At 32.7% G+C, this 16,622-nt stretch overlaps 1 protein-coding gene and 1 long non-coding RNA gene across 2 annotated transcripts in view; one reads left to right on the plus strand and one right to left on the minus strand.

The window, feature by feature from the left end:
• LOC146998533 (glycoprotein-N-acetylgalactosamine 3-beta-galactosyltransferase 1-like) overlaps positions 1–16,622 on the minus strand; it is a 177,757-nt gene that overhangs the window by 145,976 nt on the left and 15,159 nt on the right. The gene's annotated exons all lie outside the window — the stretch shown is intronic.
• Positions 6,019–15,692, plus strand: LOC146998534 (uncharacterized). The gene is made up of 2 exons (XR_015039518.1): positions 6,019–6,149; positions 14,544–15,692. It is a non-coding gene; the product is annotated as an uncharacterized LOC146998534 (long non-coding RNA).

Raw genomic sequence — 16,622 nt, forward strand, 5'->3', positions numbered from 1 at the left:
TATAGAAAACCACTTTCAGCTCTACCCTGTGCCTGAAAGACAAAAAGTTGCCATCGCCACATCAGCACTAAGAGGACAGGCCGCGCTATGGTGGAAAAACATAGGAAAATTTCTACTAGGTGAATTTGGAAGCCCGACGTATACATTTGAAAATTTCAAAAAAATCGCTAGTAAAGGCCTTCCCCATAGTGAAAGATCGCGCACGGCTGGAAGCCGAGCTATATAGTTTCTATCAACGGGATACAGCACAATTGACGGACTTTATTTTACGAAAAATCAAGCTAACGGATATGCTGTATGGGAAAAAACCCGATGCGGAGATAATTGAAATAATATTACCAAGATTGTTACCCGCTGTCCAAGACTACTTTGAAATTAGAAACCCAAGAACATTGCAGGAACTCTTCGAATTGGCGGTGAAGTTTCAGAATCGCGGAAAGAGCGAGAGGGGAAACATATTCTCAAAGTACCCGAAGGAAGGAGGAAACCAGAAATGGAAATCGCTCGTATGGGGGAAAGAACTATCAAGCTAATGCATCGAAACTCGAAGGTCAAGGCCCAAAAAGAAAATTTGAAAATAAACATCCGCGTACCCAGAAGACACAGATGGAAAGGAAAGCTTTAAACGACTAGAGGGGCCTGTGAAAGGGAGGGTCCAGACCCCGGAAGTTTTAAAAAAACCCTCAAATAGACATTTAAATACAGTCATCGTAAAAAACTCACACCTACCAATTATACAAGTCCTGGTTGGCGATGTACCAGTAGAAGCCCTCATCGATACAGGAGCAGAAGGAAATTTCATGAGTGAAAAGTTCTTCAAAAAGAATTTTTATAGGATACGACTATTTAAAACCAGAAATACGGAAATTATAGCGGCGCAAGGAAAAACATGTCACTGCATCGGGAAAGTATCATTAAACTTACAGGTAAAAGAGGAAAATCTCAAAGTATTAATTTTTGTGGTGAAACACCTGCAACACTCTCTTATTTTAGGTATGGACTTTTTAAGGGCCGCGAGGGCCAAATTAAATTTTCAAGATAGTTCCGTGGTGCTGGAGATCGACCAGAGGGTGGTGGAACCTGTGGAGACACCTGAATTGGACCTTAGCCATTTGAATGACCAGGAAAGTAAAGCAATACAGCAAGTGGTGAGTAATTTTTCTCATTTGTTTTCAGAAAAACCAGGAAACTGTCAAATCGTGACTCACAAGATTCAATTAAATGCCGAAAAACCTTGTAGGACTAAACCGTATCGCTATGATAAACAAAAAGACTTAATCATCGAAGAACATATTCAGGAGATGTTAAAGAATAAAATAATAACGCCCATAAATAGTGAATACGCGAGTCCAGTCGTATTATGTAGGAAAAAGAACGAGTTTCCTCCTTCGGATAAAAGGGCTTGGAGGTTTGCTATCGATTATAGAAAACTAAATAGTATCACTAAATTTCCAGTTTACCCTTTGCCGGTTATAGACGAGATCATTAGACAGATCAAATCGACAAGATATATGTCTACTTTGGACTTAACGTCTGGCTACTATCAAATAGCTATGAGACCCGAAGATATACACAAAACCGCGTTTATAACAAAATCGGGCACTTATGCATTTTTACGCATGCCCTTTGGGTTGTGTGGGGCCCCATCAACATTCCAGAGAGCTATGGACATTGTTCTAAAGCCTGTCCTAGGAAAATCAACTTTAATTTATCTAGATAATATAATTATAACGAGTAGTACGTTGGAACAACACATTAATGACCTCGAAAAAGTTTTTAAATTATTAAAAGAGGCCGGTCTTACAATTAACGCCTCAAAATGCAAGTTCGCAACTAAAGAACTTAAATATCTCGGTTATAAAATTTCGCAAAAGGGTATAGAAACGCAAGATTCGAAAATAAAAGCTATTAAGAATTTCCCACCGCCCAACACCGCCAAGAAACTTTCGTCTTTCCTTGGATTATGTTCTTACTATCGATCTTTCATAAAAGATTTCGCTAATATTGTTGAACCACTCTTAGTAATCAAAAGAAAAAAGAGTAAATTTACGTGGACAGCGGAAGCTAACACAGCTTTTGAAAGATTAAAAGAAGCGCTTATTAATGCCCCTGTTTTAAAATTCCCTGAGGGGGACGAAAACCTGGAAATTGCGGCAGATGCGTCAGACTAAGCGGTGGATGCGGTTCTTATGCAAAATAACCATCCGCTGGCATTTTTTAGTAAAACATTGAATCAGACACAAAGGAATTATACAGCTACAGAAAGAGAAACATTAGCCGTATTAATGGCTGTACACAAATTTCGAGTTTATTTCGGCAAATCGCCAGTAACAGTCTTTTCGGATCATGCGGCTGTTGGTAGACTTTACTCGGGAAAAAACCTAACGCCCAGGTTAATAAGATGGGCTTTAAAACTCCAAGAATATAATATCACAATAAAATATAAACCGGGTAAGGAAAACAATGTAGCTGACGCACTTTCTCGTATAAAACTGGACGACGAAGGAAATGAACTTAAATGCGCTGTGTTGACTTCAAAAATTTTAGATTCTAGAGATACGGTTATTACTGAACTGAAAGCTGATCCTGAATTTGGAAATATCTATGCTTATTTGAAAGACCCCGAAAGCTTTGAGCACACAGATATCGATGCGATAAGAAATAGAGCAAAAAATTATGAAATAATAGATAATTTATTATTCTATACGAAAACAACAAACGAAAATCTTGAGTATAAGCCAGTCATCCCAGCCTCGCTTCGATTAAGCATTTTGAGGGAGTTGCACGAAAAAAAAACAGCGGGCCACCTCGGGGTCAGAAAGACTATAAAAAGGGTACGCGAGGCGGTATATTTCCCGCAATTATACAAAATAGTAACGGCGTATGTCAGGTCCTGCAATCAATGTCAGTTAATAAATGATATTAATTACAGCCCGGCCGGGTACTTAAATAGCATTCGTGCTACATTTCCGAATGAAATTTTAGGAATAGATCTCCTTGGTCCCTTCCCCCAGAGCGAGTTAAATAAAAATCGTTTTCTTTTAGTAATAGTAGATCATTTTTCAAAATGGATAGAAATTGTTAGCCAAAACAGTCGCAGATGCATTCTTACGCAGATACATTTTAAAATACGGTGCACCGATAAAAGTCATTAGCGATAACGGAAAACAATTCATTAGTCAAATATTTGAAAACATATGCAATGGACTTGGCATACGCCATATCAAAATGGTTCCGTATAGACCACAGGCTGACATAGCAGAAAGAGTTAATAAAAACATAGTAAAAATAATTCGCAGTTACGTGAGCACACATCACAAGCGCTGGGATGGCTACATAAATGAATTAGCTTATGCTTTAAGAACGGCACATCATGATACTACGGGTAAAACTCCAGCAGAATTATTTTTAGGCAGAAAGTTAATTACGCCTTTAGATAAATTATTCTTTGTGCAACAAAGAGAGCAGGAATTTAGACAAAAGGACGTGCAAAAACTAATTGATCAGGCGCTTAAAACTTCGGATACGGCAAGAAATAGACAAAAGTTATATTATGATAGAAAACGCCGTGAAGCAGATTTTAAAGTTGGGGATAAAGTATTGAAGCGGAAATTTTCTTTATCAAGTGCCCCAGACAATTTTATGGCAAAGCTAGCTCCAAAGTTTGAAGGCCCCTATGTAATTCAGGAAATCAAAGGGGTAGTATTATATCTTAAGAACGACAGAGGGGAAATCTGTAAAGCAAGTCCCGACCAGGTGAAAAAATACTATAATCCAAATGATTTTGAAATCCTTAAAAGTTTCTTGCAGGACTCAAGTCTAAACGAAATAGAAGGACCAGAGACTGCAACAACTATTCCACCACCCAAGAAACGGAGAACTGAAGAGAGACCTAGCACTTCTACAACCCGGACGTCGGTATCAAAAAGAAAAAATGATTTTCAAACTCCGGCGTTTAAGAAAAACAAAAATACAGATGAACCGGGTAAAGAAACCGTGGTAAAGACGAAAACACCACCTACAAAGGATGGCAGGAGAAATTACACATCAAGGAGAACGCGCACACGGCCACAGAATCAGGTGCCAGCAAGGCCGCCGTTCCGGAAACTGAAACGCCAGCAGGAGGCACAAAAATACGAGGAACAGAAGAAATTCAAGAAGGACTCCAGACCGGAGGACGTCAAGACCAGCCGTCCCAGGCAGAAACGCAAAGGCCAACAACCAGACGATTACTCCGTCAAGAGGCCAGTATGTAGAGGACGCAAAAGAAAGAGCAACGTGGACGACACTCGGAGATCAATAAGGAGAAGATTGACATCCATGAAACCTCTAACTTGGGATCAATTTTGCCAAAAACGGATGACGGAGTTTCAAGCATCGAAAACTCAAAGATAAGTTAAAACCTTCTATAAATTTTTTTCTCTTTTGTTCCGAAATGTTATGCATAAGTACGAAGTTCTATGTTTTGACGAAAGTCAATATGTCTCGGTTGAGACTTAGTTTTGTTTTACTTTATTTAGCTAAGGCAAAAGTATTATTTTCTTTAAGTGTAAAAGCTAAAAACAAGCATTTTCTGTTGGTCGAAAGACTAATTCTGTTATGTTAAAGCCAAAATTTGGCCGAAGATAAAAATAACTTCGTATTCTTGTATTAATAAGAATTTTAGTTTCAGTGCCGCCAGCTTGGCGAAGAATGAGTAAAGTAAAAATTTATTTTCTCTTATTCATTTTATGGTAAATTGTAAAAAGCATATGTATTAAAATTTTGTAAATGTACGTAAATCCTTGAAGGTTATGTAAAAGTAGAATTTAGTCTAGAAGCATAAAATTGTAGATGCTAAAAGTGAATGCTTAAAAGCAATGAAGTCAAAATTTAAGTAGTAAATTGTAGATAAAGTCATGCTTTAGAGCGAAAGCCTGCATGTTTAAAGATGAATGAGGGGGAAGTTAGAATGAATGTGTTTTGTAGGGTCCGCCACCTAAATTTGAATTTTTAAGACTATTAAAGTAGCTCATTGAGTTGTAGAATGTCGAGTAAGGTGTGTCTATTTGGTCGTTGAATTCTAACAAATCATGGTGGTTAGGGGAAGTGTTGTAAGACTAAAACACGAATATTCCCGTTTGACACCACACACGGTGGAGAGCCAGGGTAAAGTTAAATTAATGCTTGAAAAATTGAATGAATGTGAAGTAAGCAATAACTAAGAAAAACGAATCGTTTAAAAACAAAAATTTATTGTGTCAAGAAAGTGTAAATTATAATGTATGTAGAAAGATACTGATACTTACTCCTTCCAGATGCTGGAAGGAAAGACCAAGATTGATTGATGAAGTCCAGGAAAAGTTGCTGTAAGAAGAAAGCTTTGTAACGAGTAACAGAATTTTAATATATAATTGTTACATAAGATTTTTTTTTTTTTGTGTAAACGAGGTTCTCGCCAGTTAGTTCAGAATTAGATAAACTTACAACAGGTCGTTCGTAGGACCTGCTTCCAAGTTTTCCAAATTCTGGCAGCGGCAAATGTAGGGTTTATATTTATTTTAACTAACATTTATTTTAAGTTTAAACTATCTTTCCTGTCAAGTCTTACTTTCCCCTGGAACTGCCAATGCCAGAATATGTAAATTTGAGTAGAACGCGCAAGGATTCAAATTATCAGCGGAAGTATTCTGATTTAAATAGAAGGAAACAAGTTCGGTGTGAGAGATTCTCTTACTTAGCGAGCGCGGAGGTAGTTAGCGAGAATAGAAGAACCCCGCGTTTCTGCCTGTGTGCTGGCCTGGGAGAATTGTTAATCGTTCTAGTGCTTCACGTTTGCTGAATTAGCAGCGGTATTGTAAAACGCGGTGAGTTAGTTATTTTAGAGAGCCTCGTAGTTAGAATCTTGTCTTTATTTTCTTTTCAGGTTATTATTTTTATTTGACTGCCAAGTTGGCACCGTCTGTAAGCGTCAAGAGAACGCAATTGTAATTTATTACGTTGAATAAAAAGGGACTTAAACCCTTCACAAGCTTCTATCTTTTATACAAGTTTTCACAGTCACCTCTTGGTTGCGTGCAAGTTGGAGGCGCGCAACGTTATAATATAAAAGTATTTTTGAAATTATTTTACCGTTGCAAATCAAATGTAAAAACAATTGTTCGGATATGGTAAGTGATGATGATGAACTTTTTAAAGAACTCATAAACTCTATCAAAACTGAATTAAATTCAGTGATAAAAAAGCTATATAAATGCGAAGGTTGCATAGTAAATCATCCTTCACAAACAAGACATGATTGCATTATAATAAGTGTTGAGGATAGAATTAAATATACTGGTGAAGATATATTTTTATGTATTAATTTTAAAAATATAAGAGATTCTTTAAGGCAGAAAAAAATGTTTCATTTATTTTGTAATAGGTTTTTTGAATCGAAATGTTATGAAGATTATAAAAATGCGCTAATATAAGTACAGCTATTCTATTTAAATTTCTGTCTTTGGTTGATGTTATGAGTATTTTTATTTCCTTATGTTTTTTTAATAGAAATATATTGAAATTTTAGTTTTAATTTTAAAGCAAACATGTATATCAAATATCAGTAAATGGATATTGTTGTTAATTTGATATTAACTAATGAAAGAAAATTCTAAGTATATTTTATGTATAATACAGAAACTTGTTCTTTGGAAATAAATAAATGTATTTAAATAGAAAAGCTTCTTGGTGAAATGAATGTATTTTTATTTTTTATAACAATTTTTTTAAGTATTGTATGTTTACAGTGCAGTATATTCTTCAAGTGATTCACTCGTGTTGAAAATTTAAGAGTTTATGAAGCGATTATTCGCTGAACTTATGTGATATATTTGCGAGGTTTCTTGAATACGAGTAATCTGAAGAGATATTTGAAATCTCATGAAAGAAACATCAGATGTAGTGTATGTCCTAAGAAATTTAAGTTTATAGTTTGAAAAGTCGCGAAGCTTCTCGTCTTAGAATTTTGTAGTGAATAATCACAAGTTCTTTTCATGTAAAAAGGATATGAAAACTAATAAAGTTACTTTTAAGAGTAAATCATGATAAAAAATATTTAGTGAGCATAAGAATTTAAAACAATATGAATCTTTACATCGTATTGAATGTTCGGACATTTTTTCAGGGTAAAACAGAATTTGAAGAATATCTCAGGAAACTTTTTTTTTTTTAATGTTGCCGGTGTCAAAAGAAACATAAATATGTTGATGATGATGTTTTGAAACAGCATGATACTTCTTTTCTTATAAATTGCATCCATTGTTTACAAGTGTTTAAAAGAAAAAGTGATCTCTTACACCACATTCGAATGCGACATGATTTGATGTGAATCTTATAAAAACGAAGAAACGTTGACATCGTTAATACATGCAAGTCTTCTAAAATCGCAAGTCTTAATAGTATGTTCGCAATTGAATCGATTTGCTAGAACATAGAAAATGATCATGTCTTAGATGTACTTCTTGAATATATAAAATTGTAGTTAGTACGGAAAAAATGAGTTATGATGTAGTTTTACATTGAGTTATGATATCGGTGTTTGAAATGGTAATCAATAGTTACATTTAAAATGTGTCGTGAGTGTGAAAATGCAGAAATAAAAGAGCTTTGGCGAATTTAATAAACGCGGTTCAATGTGGTTGATGGAAAAATTTGTTCCATGTGAATTAAATAGTGTAAGATATGAACTTCTTTCTCTCAACAGTTAATTATTCAATTGTAAGACAATTAAACTTTAAATATATATGCATATAGTACATGTAATGATTAATATTACATTGAATTATGTAAATAACTGATGATATGTGTATTAACATAGTGAATGTTCGCTTTTATGAAGTTCTAAGCATTACTTTAAATACCATTCATAAAACTTTTATCTCATATATACAAACATGACAATATCTATTGAGTTTTCGTTTATTCTTTGGAATGTATGAAAGTTTAAATATTTTTTTAATTTAATGTAGATTGGAGTAAAATATCTGTATCTTTCTTCATTTCAATCGGTAATATCTGTATGCTGGTAAAGGTACGTATGTTCGTAAGAATTATACTGTGTCACATTTTTGACAATCTTCTTTCATTCATATTAGCTAATAAGATAATTATTGAAATTAGTAAAGTAATGAAAATCAACATTATTGAAAGAAAAAAACTCTAAAATTTACATTTCCAGAAATATATCAAAGTTCCTTTTCTTAAAAACACCAGGTGTATCGTAGTTTTTATTTCTATTTCGTTAAAGGCTGAACTTGTAAAATAAAAATTTTCTATTAGTGTAAGGTAAACAAAAAAATCAAGAGACAATCCGTATCATGAATGAAATTCAAGTCTTACATCGGATTAAAAAGAAATATTCTGAATCTAAATGTTTATGCCTATTTAGCACAAAATGTGTTTATTTGTGTTATAAATTTAACTAAAACCATTCTTATAACAGTATGTTGCCTTTAAACTGGGTAAAAGTGTTAAGTATATTTTCTGATGGTATTGATATACTTGTCAAAGAAGTTCTAGAAACCTCAAATGTCGAAAGAGCATATGATAAGAATCTCCTTTCCTATCGCTACGTCAGTTACAGGTTAAGGGGTGGCTTGAATGGATAAAGGTAATGTTTGTGCAAAAATATAGTAGTTCTATTTTGAAATGAGAAATAATTCGCTTTTTGTCAATTAAGGAAACTTGTGGTATTATTAAACAGAATGTCAGTGAAAGACATTGCGTTTGCATAGTGAATTATGAAGGTACTGAAAGGTAGTGAAGAAGGTGAATGAAAGAATTAATTTGAACAAATAAGGTAAGGCTATCATTAAAAGAAAAAACTGTTCAAAAGATGTATGTTAGAATTAAAAGTAAGATGTTAAAATTTAAAAAGATGTAACAGAGTAAAACCAAAGAATACTGGTAATTCCCATCTGGAAAACAGTAATTTGAGTACGATATTGAAAAAGTTGGTTTTAAGAATTTGTTTATGCATGTGATGCAAAACAATTGCTTGTTTATCATGAGTGCTGACATAGATGCAATTAGTGCAGGAAAAATAGTAAAATTAGTATAGTTAGTGTCTCTAAAACATGAAAAAATAATAGTGTGAGCAGTGTAAATTCATTTTAAGTACTGAAATATGACATAGACTAAATATCAGAAAATGTAAGAAATATTTTGGTATGTGTGGATGAAACACTGAACGTGGTTGTAAAATTAGAAATGAAAATTATCAACACACTTAAAGGTAATCGGGATTTAAAACTAAACATGATGTTAGAAACTTTGAAGACCATAAAACTATATGAGAAAGAAATACATTTAGATATAAATGGTATTAAACTGTAAAGTTGTGAATGGAAATTTCTGAGTAAAACCTGTAGATGATCTATTATGATCGAGGAATAAAACAAGTATTATAAAAATTGTAAGGAAATATTTGAATATGGAGTAAATGAAAACAATCTATATCGTTAAAATGAATAAAAAGGGATAAAATGTTGGAATTACGAGTGATGAGATAGAAATAAAAACATTATAATAAATAAGTTAAGCTAGAATTAAGAAATATAAACACAGAAGGGAAATCATGAACGTAAGAAAAGCAATTAACAGTTATAGACTTAAGTTTTTTTTTAAATATTCGGTAATGTAAGGAAGATATTGTTAAACACGTGAAAGAAATTAGAAATTCTGTAGAAAATTTAGTAAAAGAACTAAGATCACGAAAAATAAACGTTTCTTTTTAAATACAATTTCATACCACTAAGTTAAAATGTGTATAGAATACTAGAATGGTTTAAAAAAAGTAAATGAAGTTAAAATTCAGAATATATTGAACATTATAACGTTAAAAAAAAGTGTGAAATTGCATCTAAAATTAAGTAGTGTAACAAATATAAATAAACAGCATGTGCGGGAACGTTTGTGAAATATAATATATAAGTTAAAAATCAGGGTATGCTGAAATTTATGAAAGGTATGAAAAAAAAATAGTATGTGAAAATTAAATAAAATATTACAAATTAGAAACGTTAAGTATTAAAAAAAATATGACAGTAAATGAATATGTTATTATGAACAGAAAACCTGAGAAATAAGTTAAAGTTTCATGGAAAAACTAGAAAGGATAAAAGTATCAGAATAAAATTGAGTAATTAAAAAAAAAATTATCTCGTAGTTTCATTAAAGGAAAGTCTTTTTTTTTATTTGTTTCTTTTACATTGTTTTCAGAGTCGCGCATTGAATAATTTTAACACCAGACGTAAAAATATATTTCTAAAACATATCATTCACTTTTTCATTAATAGAGGGCAGCATCGCCATTTCATCAAAATTAAGATGCAGAAAATATTTCCCGTTGCCAATATAAAAAAACTAACTTTAAATGAAAAGCAGGAGGTCTACAACTCAATCAGTAGTCTACGAACAACTCAACTCCACTCGAAACCACGCCTCCTAGTGTGATGACGTTGCCTTTGGCCCCGCCCTCTGTGATGTCATTGACCACGCCCCCTGATCCACTGATCCACCTGATGCAGAACCCCCATTATCATGCTACTAACATATTTGCTGATCTTCACAATACTCCGACCTGAATATCATCGAATTATTGTGGTCTGTTTCAAAGAAAAAGTGAAAAATCGATATCCACTATCAACATTTTTACAGTTATTTGCAAGATTTCGAATCATGGAAAAAGTAGAGATATTTGCGAACACACAATGTCTTTAACTCCTAAGTGTCTTAATGTCTAGCCGAAAGTTCTTTTCTGAGATGGTGGCAGGGAACGAAGAACGAGAAGCTATTGAATCCCCGCCTCTTCCCCGGATGATCTCCATTAAAGTTAAGATGGAATTGAGCAAAATCATGCTGCCATCTATAAGGCGGTTAATGATTTAGCCAACGACAGGCGCTACTATTTTTTCTCTTTTGATCATTATAAATTCGTGGCCTCAATTTAGAGTCTAGTCCAAAAACAGAAGAATGAGAAACAGTGACCAAACATTTTCCATGAGAAATTTTATAATATATATTTAATCACTATTCATAGATTGCATAATTCTATTCATGTTCGAATTAAAACTATATTACATGCCAGGGATGATCCTAGCTCATATTTTCCACGATGTTTATAACTAATTTAGAGTTTCTATTTTTTTTATAGTAGAAACATTATCAAAATGCTTGTTAAAAAAATTTCATGGAAATACTTGGTGTTTCCATAATTTTGATAACCATCTAAGTATACTAAAAAAATAGCGTTAAGGATCTTGATTATAACAGCTTAACGGTCATCTACGCTAGATGAATAAAATGGGCATTGTTTTAAAACAATTTGCAACTAACTGCGCTGGAAATAAAGTAGTATTCCAAAACAGGAGACAATACATGAGAAACAAAAAACTTTCCTCACATGCCAATGCTGTGCCTTGTAGTTACAACAACAACAGTAGGCCGGACGCGTTACGGATACTTAACGAACCATCACAACCGACTAACACCATGAATAAACACGGTCAAGAAAAAAGAAATCTTGCTCTTTCTCCTCCGAATGATACCGAGAGTAAAAAATAAAGTGACGACCTTCTCTGTTCTTTTAAGAATAGCTACTTAAGATTCACCAGCTTCCGTAACACAATCTTCGCGGTCAGGGACGCGTGCTCTTTTCGCGCATTACATACAAAACACTGGAAATTCGACGTTAAAAATGACCATGTAACCGAGACGATGGCATCTCCAAATAATACCGAAGATGTCAAACTCAGACAAGAAGATGGAGAAAACTCTTTTTTCAGATCTTTGTGTTATCCACCTGGTTACACAAACACTGACACTATAACTGCTGAAAAACGAGGGAGCAGGCTGCATGACAATGGATTAAAATTACTTTGAAACAGGTTGTGTACCGAATATTCAATACATGCTCTAAGTAAAAATGACTATTCCAACGATACGTAATAAGGGAATTAAAAGGGTTTGGGTTTTTTTTTTTTTTTTTTTTTTCATAAGTAACTGAGTGAGTCTTTTTTTCGGGTAAAACAACGGCGAGACAATAATAATAATACGTGGCCAGGAAGTCTATTCTTGACATTGTTTTATCAGTTCCTCAAATAGTTTCAGCAGTTATAGAAACAAAAATTCGAACAGGGTATTAATTGCATATATTTTCTGTTTTCATTATAAATTCTACTGAGGTTAGAATATCCACTCCCATACAATACTAAAACTTCGATTCATATTTCGTTCAAGCTGAAATAAATAATCACAAAAAAATCAATAAACACGATAAAAACCCCGTAATATTGAATTATAACACAAATATTTAAGTTGTGAATTCAAATGAATTTAAATTTCCCTTGTATTCCATGAAAGTAATTATATATAAAGCCTCACAAAAACAATTTTTTCAAAAGAATTAAACGAAGAATCGATGAATTAAATATTTCTAACTATCGTTATGCCTGCTCGCTGTTACTTAAAAACGTGATGCAACCTTTTTCGATCTAGTGTGCCGCATAGACTCCGGATTTTTTCAGTTGCTAACGGAGCAAGCTAGTACACTTACACCACGAATGCAGACACTGAGGAAGGCGAAAATTTCTTACAAATTTCTTTCACATGGCTATAGAATCCTTTTAGGAAACATTTACATGAATGGATGACATGAATGACGAAATAACTGGCGACACAAGGAGTCCGAAATAACAGAAAATATTTTAAATAATTAAAATAAGAAAGACCAAAGATCCAAAAATGGGAGTGAAAATAATGAACTAGACGCAAGTTAAATATATTCCATCGGGAAAATGATGACTTTACTAAGCGCTTAAAAAAAATTAAAAATGTATAACTGCATTATGAAAAAGAAAAATATCTTTAATAAACTGTTTAACATCACATAAAAAAATGGCAGATTACTCATAAGCTACTTATAATGTACCATGTATAATTCCTACTCATGAAGAACAAGAAATAAAGTCTTTTTAATACGAGTAATTAGCTTCTTTCATATAATCGTTCATATTAGCATCAGACAAAGGTATAAGAAAACTTTCAGAGCCATCCTTTAGTTACATTCCGTGGAATATTTAGAATGAAATTCCTAGTGACTTCAAATTTTTGCCATCATAACGTCTAGTAAGATTTGATTAGGTTATTTTGACTATAGCAAAGCACAAAACAGCTATATGCCGACATATCTTTCAGTAAATTGTGTGGTTGCTTCTTAAGGCTCTTCCACACACCACATACAGATTTTAGTCACACGGAAACTCAGTTAAAATAAATCTGGATCCTTCCTAGAAACATAATTCCTTTATGTAACTCAGGTATCTTAATTATCTACCCATTTGACTAAAGAAACGCAAGTCCCTACAACTACTGTGGCCTGTTGTAATCAGCAAGAAATGTTCCGTTTCTGGAACTAATTTCCAGTTAATTTCCTCCTTTATAAATCAAACTTCTTTTGTTTCTGAGTATTCTAATTCAATAAATCTTATATTTGTTTCGTCTATTCTAAAAAGTAATAATAATAATAACATCAACGAAATTTTTACTTTTCTACACACAGCTATAATTTTTCTATATTCCTGCAAAAAAAAAAAAAAAAAAAAAAAAAAGGAAAGAAACTTGATATTTAAGCGTTGCAGATAGATTCCTTACGGTATTCATCCTGAACACTTAAATAACAAGGTTCCTCTCTCTTTTTTTTTTTTCTTTTGGGAGGGGGGGGATGAGAAAGTTTTTTATGCGTTTAAAAGAAATACAAGTGGCTATCAAAAGTGTTATCAACTTAATCTATAAAAATGAATTCATAAGAAGTTTGAAGATTCTGCTGAAAATGTAGTTGACTTGAAATGCAAAACATCGGACTTGGTGAAAGTTATGATCAAAACTGTCAAACAAAGGAAAAATTCAAAAGAAAAGGTAGAGGGAAAAAATCTAACAAGAAAATAATAACCAATAAATTTTAAAACAGCATGAATCACGAATTGTAGTATGAAGTGAACGTACTAATGGTGAAACAAATGCTCATTGTCTTAACGCTCTAAATGAAAATCACGGCATTAAGCAAAACGTAATCATTTACGCAAAAGGTAGGAGTCAAATTCAAAACTAATTCTGTTTTATTTCATTCTAGAAAAGGTCTTTTCGAAAGTAGTAGTAATAGCAATTCATTTAGGTCTGCAGCCTTCCCAGGCTTTAGAAAATGTATTTAATTTGCTAAAAGTATTAAACATGTTTAGTTAACGCGGAAAGAAATGCTCCAACACCTTAATAAATAAATTAAATCGTGTGTATTTATTAAACTAATATGAATGATTTTAATTAAATCCATTGCTTAATCGTTGAAAGAATGCAAGGGAATATTTAAATAATTGTACAAATAGCACATTAAGTAAATAATTTTTAAAAATTTTTTGAAACTACGTTCCACTAATATATTTTCAGAGAAAGTATGCATCATTTTCTATGAGATTAGAACTAATATTTTTGTAATAAGCGTATGTTGATATTGTGCCTTTTTCTTGTAGGCAAACCTGTGTTGATGACATTGCACCTTTTTCTTGTACGCAAGCTTGAACAGTCAATTGCATTTTTATGGATTATTGTTACAGATTATTTTCAAATATTAATCGGTTGTCTCTGAAGGATGATTGCCATTAACGAGTAGTATCGGTTGAATGGACTCACGGACTCCATTAATTGAATGAAACAGCATTGATATAAAAATATATTTTATTATACATACAAGAATGAGACTTTGGAAGTCCAGGCATTCTTTATCCAAAAGTAGAATCGAACAGTACTGCTAACTTAATCTCTGTACAATACACATACACGCGCTGAACATTCACTAGCATCATGTTAAACTTCGTTCGGTCTTATGTGACAAGTCTTACTCAATTTCACAAGATTATTAAATAAATGATGCTCAAAAAAACCAAGACTTGCTTTCAAATTACTCAGATTGAATGGGAATGGATTATTGTTTCAGGTAATACTTTTTAAGCATCATTTGGGGATTCAAATACAGACTCTAAGGCAATCAAAAAAGATGCTGGTAATTGCTATGATGTTCGTCGAATCAACCACTCCTGAACAACGATACGCGATGGGAAATACAGCTATCGTCTATGAAGCATTTAACTGCTTCTGTACAAAAGTGCATCACTGAAGGATGGTTGATCTGCTGCAACATTCAGATAAACAGCTGACTTCATACTCTTGAATTGCATTCAGAAGGCAATTTGGGTTCATTGCTTTATGAGGTTCTCACCGCACCATTTGAAGGCCACCAGCAAGAAACAAAATGTAGCGTGCCTTGATCAGTCACATGATTTGTTTCCTATTGTCTAAGTTTAAGGAAGTTATTGTTTATACCACTAAGGCTGAATTTTTCTCTTCTCAGAAATCAGCGCTCTCATAATTTTCATGCAGCTATTTAAATGAACATGCAACTCACTATAAAATATTTTTATAAAGAACTCGCAATCTGATATGGTTGTAGAATGGCTACTAGAGAATGAATCCATTTGTTATTGTACACTTGATACTGTTTTCCTTCACAAGCTGTTTCAGAAGTCATCGATCTGGAGTCACTTATCATTTTCAAGTCAAGTTTTAAATTGCTACTCCAACAAGACAAGAACCCTCAATAAATGATTCTTCGAACTCCGAAATATATGATTTTTCTATTATCAGAAAAGGTATCATTGATTACAATTACACAACACGTTTAATCTTTTTACAGATTGTTTCGGTGTTTGAAATTCCCAATGGACGGAATGTTTGTTAAGTCTTCATCTCTTCATTTCATAGGCTAAAAGCGCATATATTTTATCCAGAGCTAGGGAATTCTTTTCGATACATATATATGTCAATGTACCAAGAAGAATGCGTTTTGTTTAACAAATACAGACGTTTTAATGTTAAACTTGAAATTGTTAATAGAAACACTATTTATTTCAAAAACAGTTTCAACTCATTGCTATAAGATAACACGGACTTTAAGAATCTAATGGGCATGTGCAATATTTTTATACTTGAATCTAAATACGATCAGCCCAGCATTGTACTGATGTAATCAACGGTAAAAAATACTGAACATAAAAATGCATTTACAATCAACAACTCTTACACAGATATATAGTTCCTTATTTAAAAATAAAACATTTGAGAATAATGACTGATAAAAGGAGAATTAAATGATTTTTCAAAGTTTTGTTACGTGGCCCTACAGTACAGACAATATGTGAATACAGCGTAAAAATGTTGACAAGTATAAGCAATAATTAAACAATTTATTTTATTTCATTTTTGTTAGAAAGTACTAGTTAATATTTACACATTGGCTGCATTTGTGTGAATAAAATGGAATGGTCAGTTTAATTTCATAATTATAATAAAATTAAAATGCAAAAAGTTAATGATAATCTGCAATCAAATTATAAATTTGATACAAACTATACTTGAAAGATCTATCATATCATCTACGAACAACTTTCGCAAAACAATATATTTAAAAAGACATCAGCACTAAAATTTGATGCTTTAATTTACTCATTTGGGAACTAAAATTAACAAACTGTCATCAAATACGCTTTAAGAAA

The sequence above is a fragment of the Stegodyphus dumicola genome, chromosome 2 (assembly GCF_044657685.1).
Source record: "Stegodyphus dumicola isolate Sdum_Otavi_A_Nest chromosome 2, ASM4465768v1".
NCBI lineage: Eukaryota > Metazoa > Arthropoda > Arachnida > Araneae > Eresidae > Stegodyphus > Stegodyphus dumicola.